Source organism: Bufo bufo, chromosome 9 (assembly GCF_905171765.1).
Source record: "Bufo bufo chromosome 9, aBufBuf1.1, whole genome shotgun sequence".
NCBI lineage: Eukaryota > Metazoa > Chordata > Amphibia > Anura > Bufonidae > Bufo > Bufo bufo.
In genome coordinates this window covers 214,281,477-214,298,696 of record NC_053397.1, presented here as the reverse complement: position 1 = coordinate 214,298,696, position 17,220 = coordinate 214,281,477, and the positions used below count along the sequence as shown (strand labels likewise).

General features: G+C 43.2%; 1 protein-coding gene and 1 long non-coding RNA gene across 3 annotated transcripts in view; both read right to left on the bottom strand.

Annotated features, from left to right (window-relative positions):
* The window catches only part of NEGR1 (neuronal growth regulator 1), a 505,555-nt gene that overhangs the window by 151,600 nt on the left and 336,735 nt on the right, over positions 1-17,220 (bottom strand). The gene's annotated exons all lie outside the window — the stretch shown is intronic.
* LOC120978947 overlaps positions 15,617-17,220 on the bottom strand; it is a 20,553-nt gene continuing 18,949 nt past the window's right edge. The window contains exons 4-5 of the long non-coding RNA XR_005774214.1: positions 15,670-15,677; positions 15,617-15,627 (exon numbers count right to left, since the gene is read on the bottom strand). This is a non-coding gene — a long non-coding RNA (uncharacterized LOC120978947). The remainder of the gene's footprint in view (positions 15,628-15,669; positions 15,678-17,220) is intronic.

Below are 17,220 nucleotides of genomic sequence, written 5' to 3'. Positions count from 1 at the left end.
CGGACGTCATCCGTATTTTTTGCAGATCCGTTTTTTGCGGACCGCAAAATACTGAAAAAGCCATATGGTCGTGTGCAAGAGGCCTTAGTAGGAATAAAAGTATGATTTATTTTATTTTTTACGGTCATTCAGGGAAACTCAATTCGATACCACGAAGCACGAGGAAATTCGGCTTTGCGGGGAATAGAATTTCCTGTGCATGGTGACGTATGACATCACAATGCCGGCCGATGTAATAACGTCATCATGGGCCGTGTGAGATTTCATGCTAGATCTTCAATCAAGATGGCGGCGGGTGGCTCTTCACGATCAAACAGAGAAAGTATGAAATTTTTAAAAATATTACACTGTACTATTACATGTATGAATGCGGAATCTGAAGGGCTCTCTGTCATTGCACCCACTACTTACAAAGAAATGCGCTTCGTGACGCAGTAATTCGTCACATAGCAAATTTTTTTGTAAAATTTGGCGAAGTAGCCAAATCGAATTTGTCAATACTTCGCTCATCTCTAATCTTGGACAACCCCTTTAAGGTCCATATTTGGAATAAAAAAATAATGAGGACCGTGTAACATAAACAGCATGAAAATACTCTGAAAAAGTCACAAACATCCCGCAGTATTACAGCTTAGTAACACGTGACTCCTGTGACTCAGCCTTGGACAATGTCCTTCTCTTACACAGAACAGGATGAATTGTACTTTAACCGCCACAAAAGGGAGAAACTGACAGTCGGCTCATGAAAAGACATTACATACAGTCCCCGTGAGGCCGTGACTCTCGTCTTTCTTCTACAGTCCGGTCATGTCATTCTGACTTGATAAATGACATCATCGATGAAGGACTCTGCGGTAACACAATATATATCACTTTCAACTTTTTTTAAAAATATGGTTTTGTGCTCATCCGTAAGTCAACATTTTTCTATTAGCCAAAAAATAAAAAAAATATATGCTCAGGAAACCAGGCATCAATTTAAAGGGAACCTGTGGTATTAAAAATGCAGCATTGTATAGAGCAGGAGGAGCTGAGCAGACTGATATATAGTTTTGTAGGAAAAGAATCGGCAAAACCTGAAATGTATTTAATTAAATTCCTGCTCATTCTGAGCTTTGGAGTGCAGTGGGCGGTCCTACCAGTGATTGACAGCTGTCTCAACCATGGACAGCTCCGCCCACTGCACTCCAAAGCTCAGATTGACCAGGAATTTAATTGAATCCATTTCAAGTTCTATTGTATCTTTTTTTACAAAACTATATGTTAATCTGCTCAGCTCCTCCTGCTCTATAACTTGCCACCTGCAGATCAGACACCGTGTTCAATGCAACAGGTTCACTTTAACAAGAGCTGCTAGTCAATTGGTTTGGGCACATGTGGCAAAGAGTTTTGGTAAGTTCTCCATTAATAAAACTGAAATGAAAATTAAATAAAAATTTTCATCATTTTTAATTTTATTTATTTTGCTTCCATTTTTTTATTGTTCAATATAATCTGAAAAAACACAGATTTTTCTAAACAGTCCATAAATGTTATTGTGGCATGCTTCCCTGTGTATAATACCAGTAGGCTGAAAACCAATTTGACTAGAAGCCAGTAACCATTAAATTCAAAGAAAATCCACCAAAGTTAATTTATTTAGTACCAGTGTAGTGTTATCCTTGTGATATCACATGGTCACGGGGTATATGCAATGGGAAAAGGGTGTGGCTTGTGTACATCCCAGCCTAGTTTTAATTCCCATGGGCTTGGCTTAACATATCAGAATGTCTAATTGAAGGTCCTGAGCCATGATCCAAGTTGTTTTATCTGGTTTGAGAATATGAAAAATAGAGTCTTATTAAGTGGTGTTCCACCCTATGTATAATCAGCATAGGCTGAGAACCATTGGAAGCCAGAGTGTATTGCAACCAATGGAAGCCCATGTATGTGGAAGCCCTCTCTGGAAAAAATGCTTGGTGGAAACAGCTGACCATGGAATACCTGTAAAAAAAAAAAAATGAGGTGTTCAGCCCAGACTACTCCTCTAAGAAAGGGGTGTGGCTTAAATGAGCATGAACATGATTTAGCTACACATGGGCATGGCTTAAAGGGTTTGTCAATATTTTTTTTTAAATGTCCCCCCAAGTTTAACTTGTGAAGAGATCTATACTTTCCCTCTCTCCGTGAGGCTCTGTGGCTTCCAAGCTGTTTTTTATCAGACCTTTAGGCATGACCTGTAAGCTTCCTGCATAGATGTAGGCAGAAAATTAGTGCGAGCCGATGTCTACTGAAACCAGTGAAAGCCCATTGATTTAATATCACTGTAGAGAAAACAGCTATATGCATTGTCATTACTCTTGTGGCAACAATTTATCACCGGGTACAATGGGAATATAGGTTTTCAATTAAGACAGTTCCTCAAGGGTGTGATTTAGCAACTCATGGGTGTGGCTTAAAATAGCAAGTTTTCTAATGGGAAGATCCTTAGCTAGAATCCAAGTATTGGTCTGGCTGGTGTGATCACGTGCACTGCTGAAACCAATGACTGGCCTCAGTGGTGACCTGTCCCCAAGCGGCACTTCACTGCTAGGTCACATGTCACTTGACAACATATCTCTCCTGTGTATAATGCTAATAAGCAATAAACTAATGGAGGCCAGTGTCTATTGAAATCTTAGAAAGCCCACGGATATGAGGGGGTGCCATATAATGCTTTAGTATCACTGTAGGGAAAATGAGCAATTGCATTGCCATTGTTATAACAGTTCATCACTAGGTACCTACAATGGGAAAATAGGTTTTCAACCAAGACAGCTCCTCAAGGGTGTGACTTGGCAACTCATGGGTGTGGCTTAAAAGAATATGTTTTCTAATGAGAAGATCACCAGTTACCTACAATGGGAAAATAGTTTTTCAATCAAGACAGCTCCTCAAGGGTGTGACTTGGCAACTCATGGGTGTGACTTAAAATAACACATTTTCTAATGGTAATATCCTGAACTAGAATCAAAGTATTGGTCTCGCTGGAGTATCTGCGTTATTATAGCATGCTGCCATGTGTAAAATGCGAACAGGGTGAGAACATTTTCCTCCTATTTAACAAAGCAATCTGTGACATTCTCAGTGTGCTCAATGTTATCGCCCTTTTGGACTGGCTTCAAAAAATCCATTAACATCAAAATCTGGTCTAAAATGATGCTGTTTATTTAAATAAGGGGGCCTAACACTGGGCTCTGAAAAATGCCTTCTCCATTGTGTCTCATTGGTGACAGAGAACAGAGTGAGCGGATATTGGCAGTGTTATGACCCATATGCTTGTTTGGAATAATTAGATAATTAAAAGCAAAATAGCCAGTCAAAGAAATACTAACAGACGAGCGCAAACTGTCAGTGGGGTGGTGGTGCCAAATCACGCAGCTCACTATGGTGGCGCTTTACATTAATTAGAACAACAGTCTTGTATTTGTTTTATTTCTTTTGTATTGTGGCAGACTCCCTAGTACGAAGCTCTAATTACCAACAGAATGACAAATACCCAGACTGGAAATGTAAGTATCATAACTATGGGGGTGGGAGCTACCGTGAAGGTCATCTGCACCATGTGAAGCTGGTTAATGTTTTACATTATTGCAACATGCTAGCAAAACCTTCAATAGGCTGTAACCCACATCACAACCACTGGGTGGCCACAAACAGACATCTATGGCATAAACATTTCCGAGCAGAGTATCACAAAACTATGTATTTTTTTTTCTTCAAAGCTGGTCGTCTTGCAACACACATCTGGAAATACAGTGTGCCAAGTCAAGAGGGCTTTAACAAGCCACATTGTCTTGGACATGGTACTTAAAAAACGGGCTAGAGCAGCAAAATAAGCCTTTGCCACTCTATTCAGAGAGGGGACTGAGAGACTCCTTGTTCTCTAGATTGCTGGGGTTCTTAGATCCATTATTTATGGATAGGAAAAGAGAAATGTAGCAGCTCTCACCTGCCCTTCCTTAGGTTGTGAGCACGGATGGCCCGTGTCAGGTGCGGGCAGCAAATGCAGAAAGAAGTTGAGAAAAATCCAGCTCCACTTTAAAGGAATGTGCGTTTATTCAGCTTGCGGTTAAAAACTCATCCATGAAATACAAAATTTAGCAGTCTTGTCTACATGTTTCGGGCTACCAGAGACATTTCCAGTCCTTCTTCATGACACGTGTCATGAAGAAGGGCTGGAAATGTCTCTGGTAGCCCGAAACATGTAGACAAGACTCCTAAATTTTGTATTTCATGGATGAGTTTTTAACCGCAAGCTGAATAAACGCACATTCCTTTAAAGTGGAGCTGGATTTTTCTCAACTTCTTTCTGCATTATTTATGGATAGGTGATAAATAATCTTTGTGGGATAACCCCTGACTATGGACCCCTTTGGGCAATTTTTATTTTATTTTATTTTTCAGTTGGTCTTTCTCTATTAAAACATGTTCAACAGTTTTTTCTCTACAGCTTTCAGTTCCACGACATCTGCAGACTGTTGCTTTTCCTTCTTAGCGAATCCGAGAGAGCTGCTCTGCTTACCCAATCGATCAGTAGCCCTTGTCTTTACTTTCCTGACAGCTCAAAAACACTCAAACTGATAAGAACATGGCTTAATGAGTGTTTATGAGCTGTAGGGGAACTAGAAATAAGGGCTATCGATCAAGACGGATTCACTGTGAAGCAGCAGTAACAGTCAGAAGATGCAGTGAAAATAAAGGCTGTAGAGGAAAAACTGTTGAAAATGTTTTAATCAAGACAAGCCCAAAATAAGTAGAATGCAATCATAAAATGCCCCTAAAGATCTCCATAGCCTTTAACTCTTGCTGGTGATGCCAGTAGAGCACCCTCTAGTTATGCCCCTGATGATACTCCTACACATTCTAATAGTCTGCAATGGGTAGTATCAGCAGAAAAAAGGAGTAAAGCATGGATCATACCACAGGTGCACCTAAACCCTAGGAGGTCTAAAAATCCCTCCGCCCCACCTAATAGACATTATGAATGAGAGTTTAGGGATTCTATTACAGTCAAGCTTGCTGGTCTTCTGATTGCTTTACATATTGCTGGTTATTCCAGTTCACCAGTACAGAAGTTTCAGGAACTTCCAGAACTTCTTGGTCAGGGTCCATGTTATCAGTGAAAGTGTAGAATTTACCTGTACATGAGGACAGATGCTGGGGCCCAATTGCTTTAACAGCTGATCAACCTTTAATAATGCAGGTTAGACTAATTACCTCGCAATAACTTTACCTCCACCGGTGTGGTCGTTACAAGAATTAATTTGTTCATTACGAGGAAAGCCTGGATAACTTGTGCGGCCGTTACCCACACTTCATTAATTCTGTGAGAAATTAAGATTTTATAACTCTAAGCCACAGGGAGTTTGGTTCAATCCGAGTATCAACTCCTTTTTGGGCAAAAAAGTAGACGTTCCTCAAATCCCATTACTACAAAAGACGAATGAAAAAAATGCAAACGCGAAAGATCTAAGGAGAGGTGATTGTAGTCTGTACTCATCAGCAGGGGATATAAAAGCTAATTGCTCATGTAGCAATATATAGGAACGTATAAGGGGTCTCAGAAAGGACAACAACAGACATTGTGTTAAAAGGGTTGTCGGGTCAGCTACAAAGATAGAGCAATAAACTGTGTCTGCATTATACAAGAAAATTACAAATTACGCACTATTTTCAACTTTGGCTGTGACTCCCCCTTCTGACAGTCACTTGGGCAGAAGAAATTGGTGCTCACAAGACCTACCATCTGCTGATCAAGTGACCTTTTCCCCACCCCTTTAGACAGAGCATACCAGGCATGCACACTCATTTGTACAGCACCGGTGTCACAAACTTGCCTGTCTGGGTTCCAGATCTGCGGTCTCTGGCTTCGGCACAGTTGCACCAGATGAGACCGTCAAGGCTCTAGTAACAGAGTGCAATGCTCTGTTTCTCCCTGCAGCATGTGTGCACTGGGGGAGATGGGTGGCTGAGTGACAGCGCAAATACCTAGCTACTGTGAAGATTGTAAACTGTCCTATGGAGTTTCTAAGTCCATGGCCTATCAGGGATTCGGCGCTCTATTTAAAACCCCCCTGGCCATACACCTTTGCCAGTGATAGTCTTTGACTCACTAGCTGTGTTCCTGGTTCCTGTTTGTGTATTTTGGATTACTGGTGTTTTGACCTAGGCTTGACCTTTTGACCACTATCTGTGTAACGTATTAGTACTGAGCTTCTCGTTTGGTTCTGATCTCAGTCTGGCTTTTTGACTACTCTCTGTCTCTCGATTTGGTACTTTGTTGTCCTCATCGATTTCTGTACGACTCTGTCTTTGTGTCTTGTTTTTGTCCATTTGTGTTGTTTGTCTCTCGAAAGCAACAGTCAACCAGTTGTGGACTTGCTACTTAGAGCTTGCACTGCAAGTATGCAGGGAAAGCGGGTGGGTTTCTAGTTAGGGATCACTGTCCGTGTCCGTCCCTACATACTGACGTCACAGCAGATCAAGGGAAGGGGGATCTGGAGGAATCACATAAACAGGTGGGTGTCACACGTAATGGGGAGGGAATAACACCAAAATACACACCGAAGGAAAAAGAACAGAGTCAAGGCCTCAAAGCTAAGGAAGAGGGATGGTGACCTTCTAGGAATCCCTAGACCTCTCCCTGACTCCTGCCAGCATGAGTAGACCCTGAAGATGGAAATACTCATACCCCGGAACCTTAGCCCTGGAGATCCTGGAAGCCCTACGAACGGTGGCAGAGAATGAGACTACTGGTTCCTTCCCAGATCAAGGAACCGGTGTCTCCCTGAGGCCTAGAAAACAACACACAAGCAAACAACAAAACGCAACACAAAACGCACTTATCTTAAATAAGAATGAGGAGCAGGAGATCCAAAAGAACAACACACCAGCTCAACCAACACCAAGCAGGAAATATCAACCACATGGTAAGCAGTGTAAGCACCCTAATCCTTGCCCTGATTCCTACCCGTATGAGCGGTCCCAGAAGGTACATACCCAGGAACCTCAGACCCTGAAATCCCTGAATATCCCTAGGGATAATGTCAGGGCCTGAGACATCCTGTTCCTCCAGGGCATGGAGGAACAGGAGTCTCCACAGGCCTAGATGCAAGGAAGGGAAAGGCAATGAACAGAAACGGGATAGGCAGGTAAGAGCCTACAACAACAAGCACTTACCTGCCATGGAACGAAGGGGCCCACTCACCGAAGGCACAGACAAACAGGGGAAATGTCAAGCAAACATGCTGAACTACAAACACCTAGAGACCAGACATGTAACAACAACAAGACATACAACAAAACCCCCCCAAAAAAACACACCATACAAAGAGACATGTAGGGAAGGGAAGAGGACATAACATAGGGATGACATTGGAGAGACATTGATGTCAAACTAGGTGGCCCTCACACTGGAAAGATGGAATCTCCAGAACAGGAGCATAACTCCAGCACACACCAAAGCTGGATGACAACTGGCCTTTTGCTCTCAGCAACAGAATAAGTACAGTAGATACTGAATAAATGATGTGTTGCCCCTGGCAACCAGTATGCACAGCTAACGTGTCACGGCAAACAACACCGAGACCATGACACAGCCCTGACACATACTCATAGAGAAGCAGCCCCAGGATCATGAAGGAAATCACAGAGAAGTGCAGACCTGTATGTTTGTGAATGTAGCACTTGTGCTGAGATAGAAACTCACTCTTCCCTGCTGTCCTCTCCATAGACTTATATTGACATGTGTAATATAATACTTCAGCAGAGCTGGTCCGTCTCAAGATGGAATTAAAGCATTTTTCAAAGTGAAACAGCAATTAGCAAGGGGGAAGGTAAACATCTGATTATATTATATAAGAATAACAACGTTTCTTGTGGTCACATGTACTATCGATTTTTGAAAAGTTGTTTGAAAAGCTAGTGACCATTTAAGATTTTGCTCATGTCTCCCAAATTCAGGTGTCAGGTAGCCCAACAGCTACTAGGCATCTATAAACTCCATCATGCATTAGAAAAATGGTGAAATCCCAAGGATGTCCTGCTGAATGTGAGACACTTAGGACGGTATACATTTGTCTTGACTGATTGAGTTCCACAAGTTCTGGCTTAACATCTAATGTCAATGGTGGCTACTAGACAACCTCACAATGCTTAGCTTGGTTTTGCAGGGTTAATTGGTACCTGTCCCACCCTAGAGTTTCATTTAGAGATAAGCAGAGCCAGACATGACTTCTGTACCTCAGGAAACCAGCCCAGCATGTTCTGTAACCACAAATCCTTCTTATGAAGAGTTTAGCGAATCTCCCCGTCTAGAGATTCCAAGAAGAAGAAAAAAAGAAAGAAAATAAAAATGAGTGTCCTCTGCTCAACTCCGAAATTATCCTTTACAACTCAGGTATTATACTGGCAATTTGTTTTCCTCCTAAGAAGTGGAGTTTAAAAGCCACCAATGTTCCAACTGTGATTTACAGTTATTATTGATGGCATCCATCACTAATCTCCCAGTAGAAAAGGGATTACTTTAATGTGCTAAATACACAAAGAAATATCAGTATCCTGCAGGACACAACATTAATATTCTGTAAAAACCGTGGCTACAGAGGAAAAGTCACAGGGAAAGGAGAAGAGTGTTCTCTTTATATAGAGCCCTCCTAGTCAAGTTGTCGGGTAGTTAACTAAATTTGTCAGATTAGTGCTTGAATGGTCTTCTGTACCATAAATGTGCACAGAGGTCTTCTCGCTTCTCTTCCACCACTCCACTGCTCTGTTTTCGTACACAAGGAGAATATGGTAAGTAATGGCTGTCACCTGTATGACTGTTGTGCTTAAGTCTCAGTCCCAAGAAAAATTGTCAACGTTGCTTTTATTTTACCAGTATTTCACAATATGTGTTCTCTTTAGTAGTCCATGAGTAAATGAAGCAGCTCTCTCTTCACCTGCCCCAGCAGGAACTCACAGCATGATCTCAAGCTCTAATAAGTAGCTACGTTGTATTCATCCAACAGCTCTTTATACAAAACACATGTTTTGACTTGGTGTCTGAGGCTGGAACAACTAAGTGCAAGCTGTCATCACTATGTCATAGCAAAATCTCTGTACAGTAGCCCTGTCTCTCTTTACCAGCACTAACTTCCAACATGATCTGAAACTCCAATAAGCAGTTGCTAGTGTTGAGAGAAGCTAAGCGTAATTCGGTCCGAATTTTAGGAAAAAATTTGATTATAAAAAAGTCGAATTTTCTTTGCGCTTCGTGGTAACAAATAATTTTTTCTAAAATGGTGGTTGGAGTTTTCTTAGAAAGAACAGGAAAAAAAATACTTGCCTCATCTATTTGCTCGCGCAGAGATAGTCTGCTCCTCTCTTGATTGAAAAAGACCTGTCGACGGACCTGCGCTGAGTGTGATGATGATGTCACCGCGCACTCCCAGCGTCATCTTCTCCACGTGATCACTCTTGGAGCTCATGGTGACATCATCATGCTCAGAACAGGTCCTTCGGCAGGTCTTCAGCAGGTTCAATCGAGAGAGGAGCTGACTGCCTCAAGGACCTGCGCTGAGCGTGATGACGTCACTGCACGTTCCCAGCGTGATGACGTGGTGGCGATGACGTCACCACCTGATCACACTGGGAGTGTGCAGTGACAACATCATCACACTCAGTGCAGGTCTTTTTCAATCAAGACGTTGGACGGGTGCACTTCTGTCTAAGTGGCTGCTAAAAACAGTCCCATTGATTGATAAGATAAGATAGATAAGATTGATAGGCTGAATGGGGTTTTAACATAGCAATTCATGCCGAATTAATTCGTAATTAATCGAATATCTTGTCAAACTTTGGAGAAGCTGCCGTATCAAATTTTTCAAAACTTTGCTCATCTCTAGCAGTTACCTTACCGCCATCCATCATCTGTTTGTACAGTAGACATGATAAGTCTAGGTGATGAAACAACTAGGTCTAAAGATGAAACAACTCCCTAAATCAAAGATGCCCAACGTGCGGACCTCCAGCTGTTGCAAAACTACAACACCCAGCATACCTCGACAGTCTATAGCTATCAGCCTACAGCAGGGCATGATGGGAGTTGTAGTTTTACAACAGCTGGAGGGCCCTGCCCTAAATGAAAGAAGAACTTGGCTGAACTTGATGGACGTATGTCTTTTTCTAACCGTATTAACTATGTTAGTAGCAGTAGCTCTCTCTCAGCCTTTCCCAGCAGGAACTCACAGAATTATCTCAAGTTCCAATGAACAACTAACTGGTATGGAGCCAATACGCTGTATACAGTACAGACCAAAAGTTTGGACACACCTTCTCATTCAAAAAGTTTTCTTTATTTTCATGACTATGAAAATTGTAGATTCACACTGAAGGCATCAAAACTATGAATTAACACATGTGGAATTATATACATAACAAACAAGTGTGAAACAACTGAAAATATGTCATATTCTAGGTTCTTCAAAGTAGCCACCTTTTGCTTTGATTACTGCTTTGCACACTCTTGGCATTCTCTTGATGAGCTTCAAGAGGTAGTCCCCTGAAATGGTTTTCACTTCACAGGTGTGCCCTGTCAGGTTTAATAAGTGGGATTTCTTGCCTTATAAATGGGGTTGGGACCATCAGTTGTGTTGAGGAGAAGTCAGGTGGATACACAGCTGATAGTCCTGCTGAATAGACTGTTAGAATTTGTATTATGGCAAGAAAAAAGCAGCTAAGTAAAGAAAAACGAGTGGCCATCATTACTTTAAGAAATGAAGGTCAGTCAGTCAGCCGAAAAATTGGGAAAACTTTGAAAGTAAGGGCTATTTGACCATGAAGGAGAGTGATGGGGTGCTGCGCCAGATGACCTGGCCTCCACAGTCACCGGACCTGAACCCAATCGAGATGGTTTGGGGTGAGCTGGACCACAGAGTGAAGGCAAAAGGGCCAACAAGTGCTAAGCATCTCTGGGAACTTCTTCCAGACTGTTGGAAGACCATTTCAGGGGACTACCTCTTGAAGCTCATCAAGAGAATGCCAAGAGTGTGCAAAGCAGTAATCAAAGCAAAAGGTGTCTACTTTGAAGAACCTAGAATATGACATATTTTCAGTTGTTTCACACTTGTTTGTTATGTATATAATTCCACATGTGTTAATTCATAGTTTTGATGCCTTCATAGTCATGAAAATAAAGAAAACTCTTTGAATGAGAAGGTGTGTCCAAACTTTTGGTCTGTACTGTATACAGTACATGCCTTGTGTATGTATTCAAAGCTGTAGGATCTCTTACCTCATTTAACAAATGAGAATTACTCGCAAACTGTAAAATCTCTCTCTGTCTGCAGTAGCTCTCTGGTCTTCATCTTTCTCATCAGGATCCCATGCTCTAATAAAGAGCTAAGTTCCACCCACATGTATATACCACACACATGCCAAAGCTAAATGCTCAATTTTACCTCCCACAATAAGTGAGCTTCATCAATAGCTTACAGTCAAATCTCTTTGCACCAGCTCTTTCTCTCCCTTTCTCAGCAAGAACTCTCAGCATGACCCCAAGTTCAAAAAAGCAGCTATGTTATATGAAGCCAATTAGCTATATATACTGCACATACCTTGTCATTTTATGAGTTTGAAGCTGAAGGAACTCTAAAAGATTTATATGACTCACACACAACAAGCTTCGGCAATCCTACGGCAGTCAAGTCTTAGAGGGCATGGGAAGTAGGGATTTTGATTGAGAAGGCTTTAAATAATCAGTCCAGATGGTATTAAGATGGTATAATTCCTTACAATAGACTACTGACAATACACGGCATGCTTTCGTAGACTCTTTAAATCAGCCGAGATACCTGGTGTTTAAAGCATTACCAAAAAATACATTTTTAATGAGAAACTTTGTGTCAAAAAAGCCCTAAATGATACAATAACAGGAGGGTGGCAGTGATATCCAGCTCCCTCATAGTCATTGCAGGTAATTATTAAATGGTCTTGATGCTAAAGTGCATTGGAAATATTCTATTCAACTCTGAATCTCATTTACTTATGAGTGCAGAAACAGGCGGCCATGCAAACAGCTTGCTGCCGTATCTTCAGTTTCAATGAATGCCCTATGAGGCTAATACATACACTGGTCTCTGTATAGAGATGCATTAAGCTGCCCCCTATTAACTGCTCTATATTATTCTCCATTATAGAAATGGGTTTAAGGCTTCTATTTTCCTCAGTTAATCCAGCACAAAACCTCATCAGATGCTGTATATCTGCCTGCACAATACATCAGCGGATACAATATAACAAGGACAATATTGCCTGCCTGGAAAAGAGATACTTATCTATATTCTATACTGTAGGTAGATGCTGTGAGAATCTAGGTTCTTAGAAGATACGCCTGCCCTTTTACCAAAAATAAATGGATATCGGAAACTAATGTCTAACTGGAGGTACAGTAAGGACAATGCAATCACATCTGCAGTGTATATGCACAACGGAACCTCTCCAAAAGACGACCTCTTTGAGAAGACCACCCCTTATCCAGACCAAATCTCTGGTGACAGATTTAAAGGTCCACCAAATATTATACATCCTGGCCATCTTCTTTTGAGAAGACCACCCTCCATAGAAAACTGAAATTTTAGGTGGTCATCTTAAAGAGGTTTCACTGTCTTTGCATAATGTTGAGCATTGTTTTCTGGGAGAAAATGTCAGGCATATGCCCCACCCCTTATTGTATCAGATATGACCACAACCATCTTTCAATCAGCATTGTATATGAACACACATGGCACACAACAGCATCCTGACTTTGCCAGCACCCCAACACCAGAAGACCACAGCATGCAGACAGCTCTGCAGACCTCAGAGGCTGTACCACCACCATGACTGCCACTGACATGGCACCCTGGCTGAACCATCACTATGACTGCTGCTGACATGGCCCCCCGGCTGTACCAGCACCATGACTGCCGCTGACATAGCACCCAGGCTGTACCACCACCATGACTGTCGCTGACATGGCACCCAGGCTGTATCACCACCATGACTGCCGCTGACATAGCACCCAGGCTGTACCACCACCATGACTGCCACTGACATGGAACCCCGGCTGTACCACCACCATGACTGCCGCTGACATGGCCCCCGGCTGTACCACCACCATGACTGCCGCTGACATGGCCCCCCAGTTGTACCACCACCATGACTGCCGCTGACATGGCCCCCGGCTGTACCATCACCATGACTGCCGCTGACATGGCCCCCCGGCTGTACCACCACCATGAATGCTGTTAACATGGCCCCCCGGCTGTACCACCACCATGACTGCTGTTAACATGGCCCCATGACTCTTGCTGACATGACCCCCCGGCTGTACCACCACAATGACTGCCACTGACATGGCACCCTGGCTGTACCACCAACATGACTGCCGCTGTCATGGCACCCTGACTGTAGCACCACCATGACTGCCGATGACATGGCACACTGGCTGTACCACCACCATGACTGCCACTGTCATGGCACCCCGGCTATACCACCACCACCATGACTGCCGATGACATGGGACCCCGGCTGTACCACCACCATGACTGCCGATGATATGGCACCCCGGCTGTACCACCACCATGACTGCCGATGACATGGCGCCCCATGACTGCCGATGACATGGCGCCCCATGACTGCCGATGACATGGCACCCCTGCTGTACCACCACCATGACTGCCACTGACATGGCACCCCAGCTGTACCACCACCATGACTGCTGTTAACATGACCCCCTGGCTGTACCACCACCATGACTCTCGCTGACATGACCCCCCGGCTGTACCACCACCATGACTGCCGCTGTCATGGCACCCTGACTGTAGCACCACCATGACTGCCGATGACATGGCTCCCTGGCTGTACCACCACCATGACTGCCACTGTCATGGCACACTGGCTGTACCACCACCACCATTACTGCCGATGACATGGGACCCCCGGCTGTACCACCACCATGACTGCCGATGATATGGCACCCCGGCTGTACCACCACCATGACTGCCGCTGACATGGCGCCCCGGCTGTACCACCACCATGACCACCACTGTCATGGCACCCCGGTTATACCACCACCACCATGACTGCCGATGACACGGGGCCCCCGGCTGTACCACCACCATGACTGCCGATAATATGGCACCCCGGCTGTACCACCACTATGACTGCCGCTGACATGGCGCCCTGGCTGTACCACCACCATGGCTGCCGCTGACATGGCACCCCAGCTGTACCACCACCATGGCTGCCGCTGACATGGCACCCCAGCTGTACCACCACCATGGCTGCCGCTGACATGGCACTGAGCGCGGCTTTCTCTTTAAACAACCGTTACTAGAAAATGAGATGCAAATTAACTAATTATAGTTTCAATGAAATTCATCGGGTTCTGTCAAGGTTAATGCCAGGAACTAATGGCATGTTAATGAAGTTGTACCTAACGGTGGCGTTGCTCCCAGTCACACAGTAAATAGGGGCCTTTCCGAAGAGTGTAAATCTCCATCTCTGGCCCTGGCTGAGACTAACTGGCCAAAACCAGACAAAGAAGCTGTGTTTGTAGATAATACGGTATAATGCTGACATGAAGTAATACAGGAGCCATTGTGGCGCAGCAGAAGGCGGAACGTTAGCCTTGGTAAACGAGGACTCTGTGGTCACAGGGAGCTATAAACCTGGTGGACTTCATTAAAATGACTATTAGAGAAGAATGATCTGAGATTACGATGTCCCTAGGACTTCTGTTCTAAAGGATTTTTCAGGATTATATAAAGGGGTCTTATTTTTCCAGACACAGCACCACTCTTATCCGTAGGCGATGTTTGGTATTGCAGGGCTTGGGAGGGGCGCAATCTTCTTGTCGTGTTTATTACGTTATTGGTGTTGGGGACACTGTTCTGGTATCATTTCTGGTATAAAGCTGTTAATGACACACTAGCACTTGCTGGACAAAGAAATTTGCGAGGCGCTGCACACCTCATGTCTCCTGGAAGGTAGGTGCCCATGTGGCAGATTTTAGTGGAAATCCATATTGAGCCTGCAGCAAAACCCACATGGTAGAGACATTATCGCATGATAGATTTTTTATTTTCAGCAGGAAAATCCACTATGATATTATCAGTAGACAGATATGAAATATATTTATATAGATGGATAGATAGATAGATAGATAGGAGATAGATATGAGATAGATAGATAGATATGAGATAGATAGATAGAGAGATAGATAGATAGATAGATAGATAGATAGATAGATATAAGATAGATAGACAGATAGATAGATAGATATGAAATGGATAGATAGATAGATATTAGATAGATAATGAGACAGATAAATAGATAATGGGAATGAGATTGATAAATAGACAGGAGAAAGATAGATTAATAAATAATAGATACAAGATAGATAGAGAGATAGGAGATAGATATAAAGATCAATTAGTCATTTCTCATTGCTGTGTCACAATGTATAAGATATAGCTCTGATCTGTATACAGTGTAGCAATTCATTATATATAGATACTGCAATATTACCCCTACACTTTTACTCTCCACTTTATGTTGAGACACCATTTACTATTATACCCTGTACTGCCCCTTTAATTCCCACATCAACCCTCCCCTCCACAATACCTATTATTCTTTTTTGGGGGGCAATGCTAATTGTTTTACTTGGATGTGCCAATAAAGCTTGTTTTTATTTAAATTTGATAGATAGACAAACAGATAGATAGATAGATAGATGATATGAGATAGATAGATAGATAGATAGATAGATAGATATGGGACGGATAGATAGATAGATAGATAGGAGATAGATAGATAGATAGATAAGATAGAGAATAGATAGATAGATAGATAGATAGATAGATAGATAGATAGATAGATAGATAGATAGATAATTTGCATTTCCTTCTGGCTGATGTGAGGATACATCTTCTCTGTGACTAGGAGGGACACTGGCGGCTCCATTGCAGGCGGGCGTTGTATATATAAATAATTCATCGGCCTTTACTACTGTCCTGAAATACCAATCACAGGTTCATAATATCAGCAGTATATCAGGACGTAAATGTCTGCGGGTCTGCCGGCCAAGTGCTGGGTGAGAGAGCTGCTGCACAATGGCTGCGCCCGGACCTCTTATTATCACCTGTCATCTGTCATGTGTTACTGCCACATATTTGGCCAAAAGGAAAATTCCCCTTTTGTTTACTTGTCAGGGATGATGAATTGCGAACCAAAAACACTATATCTGAAATCACTGCAGAGAACGACTCTGGGATTGTTTATTAACAGATAGCGCGGCATATGAAAGCAATCAGCAAAACAAGGAGTGCGGCTGGCACCGACGGACAGCATCACGCTGGCGAGGACACGGCCTGTCAACAGGCAGCCCACCCCTGATCGATATAATAAGAGGACATGAATGGCAGATGGTTTTCTTGGCACATTACAGCAAACGAGCGCCTAATGAAGATGTAGAGGGTATCACCAGCAACAAGACAGCACCGTATAGGATGTTTTTGAGAACACAAAGAGGACTGACTGTTTTGGAAAGCTCAATTTTTTGTCCATTTATTTTTGTGCTTGGGTGGCCTCTTCCTGTATCTACACATACTCTCACTCTTTGTGCCATAAATGAAAAAGTCCAACTTTATAGCAGGAAGGTGGTGGAAGGTCTTCCTGTCAGCACCAGGACATGGGTTCATTCCCAGTTGTCCATTTGGGTGTACTTCCTTTCATTACTTCTTTTTTTATATTCTGAAAGACACCTCAGGGACCTTAAAGGGGCTGTTCACCAATAGGGCTGCTTTTTACAGACCTCCAAGCGTGACTGGACCGGCGTTGGTAATCATATTTACCTGATCCCGCCACTGTGTTCCGGCTCCATCACTGCCCCTCCCGGGTCTCCCTGCATCAACATCTGTTTTGACATGGGCCACATAACCTCGGCAGCCAATGCCTGGCCACAGCAGTGACTTGTCACCCATTCACGACCTGTTCATTTGAGTAGCAAGTAGAGTGGCCAAGCTGGAGTCCAGACTCTTCGAAGGCCAGACTGTTCACTCAGCATCGTCCTGCAACTTTAACACTTTTGCAGTGAACAATAGGCACAAATAAAAGGGTCTACAAAGCTGAGAGTCCCATTGAGGCCAAAGAAGGTCCTAACCCTAATAAACTCTA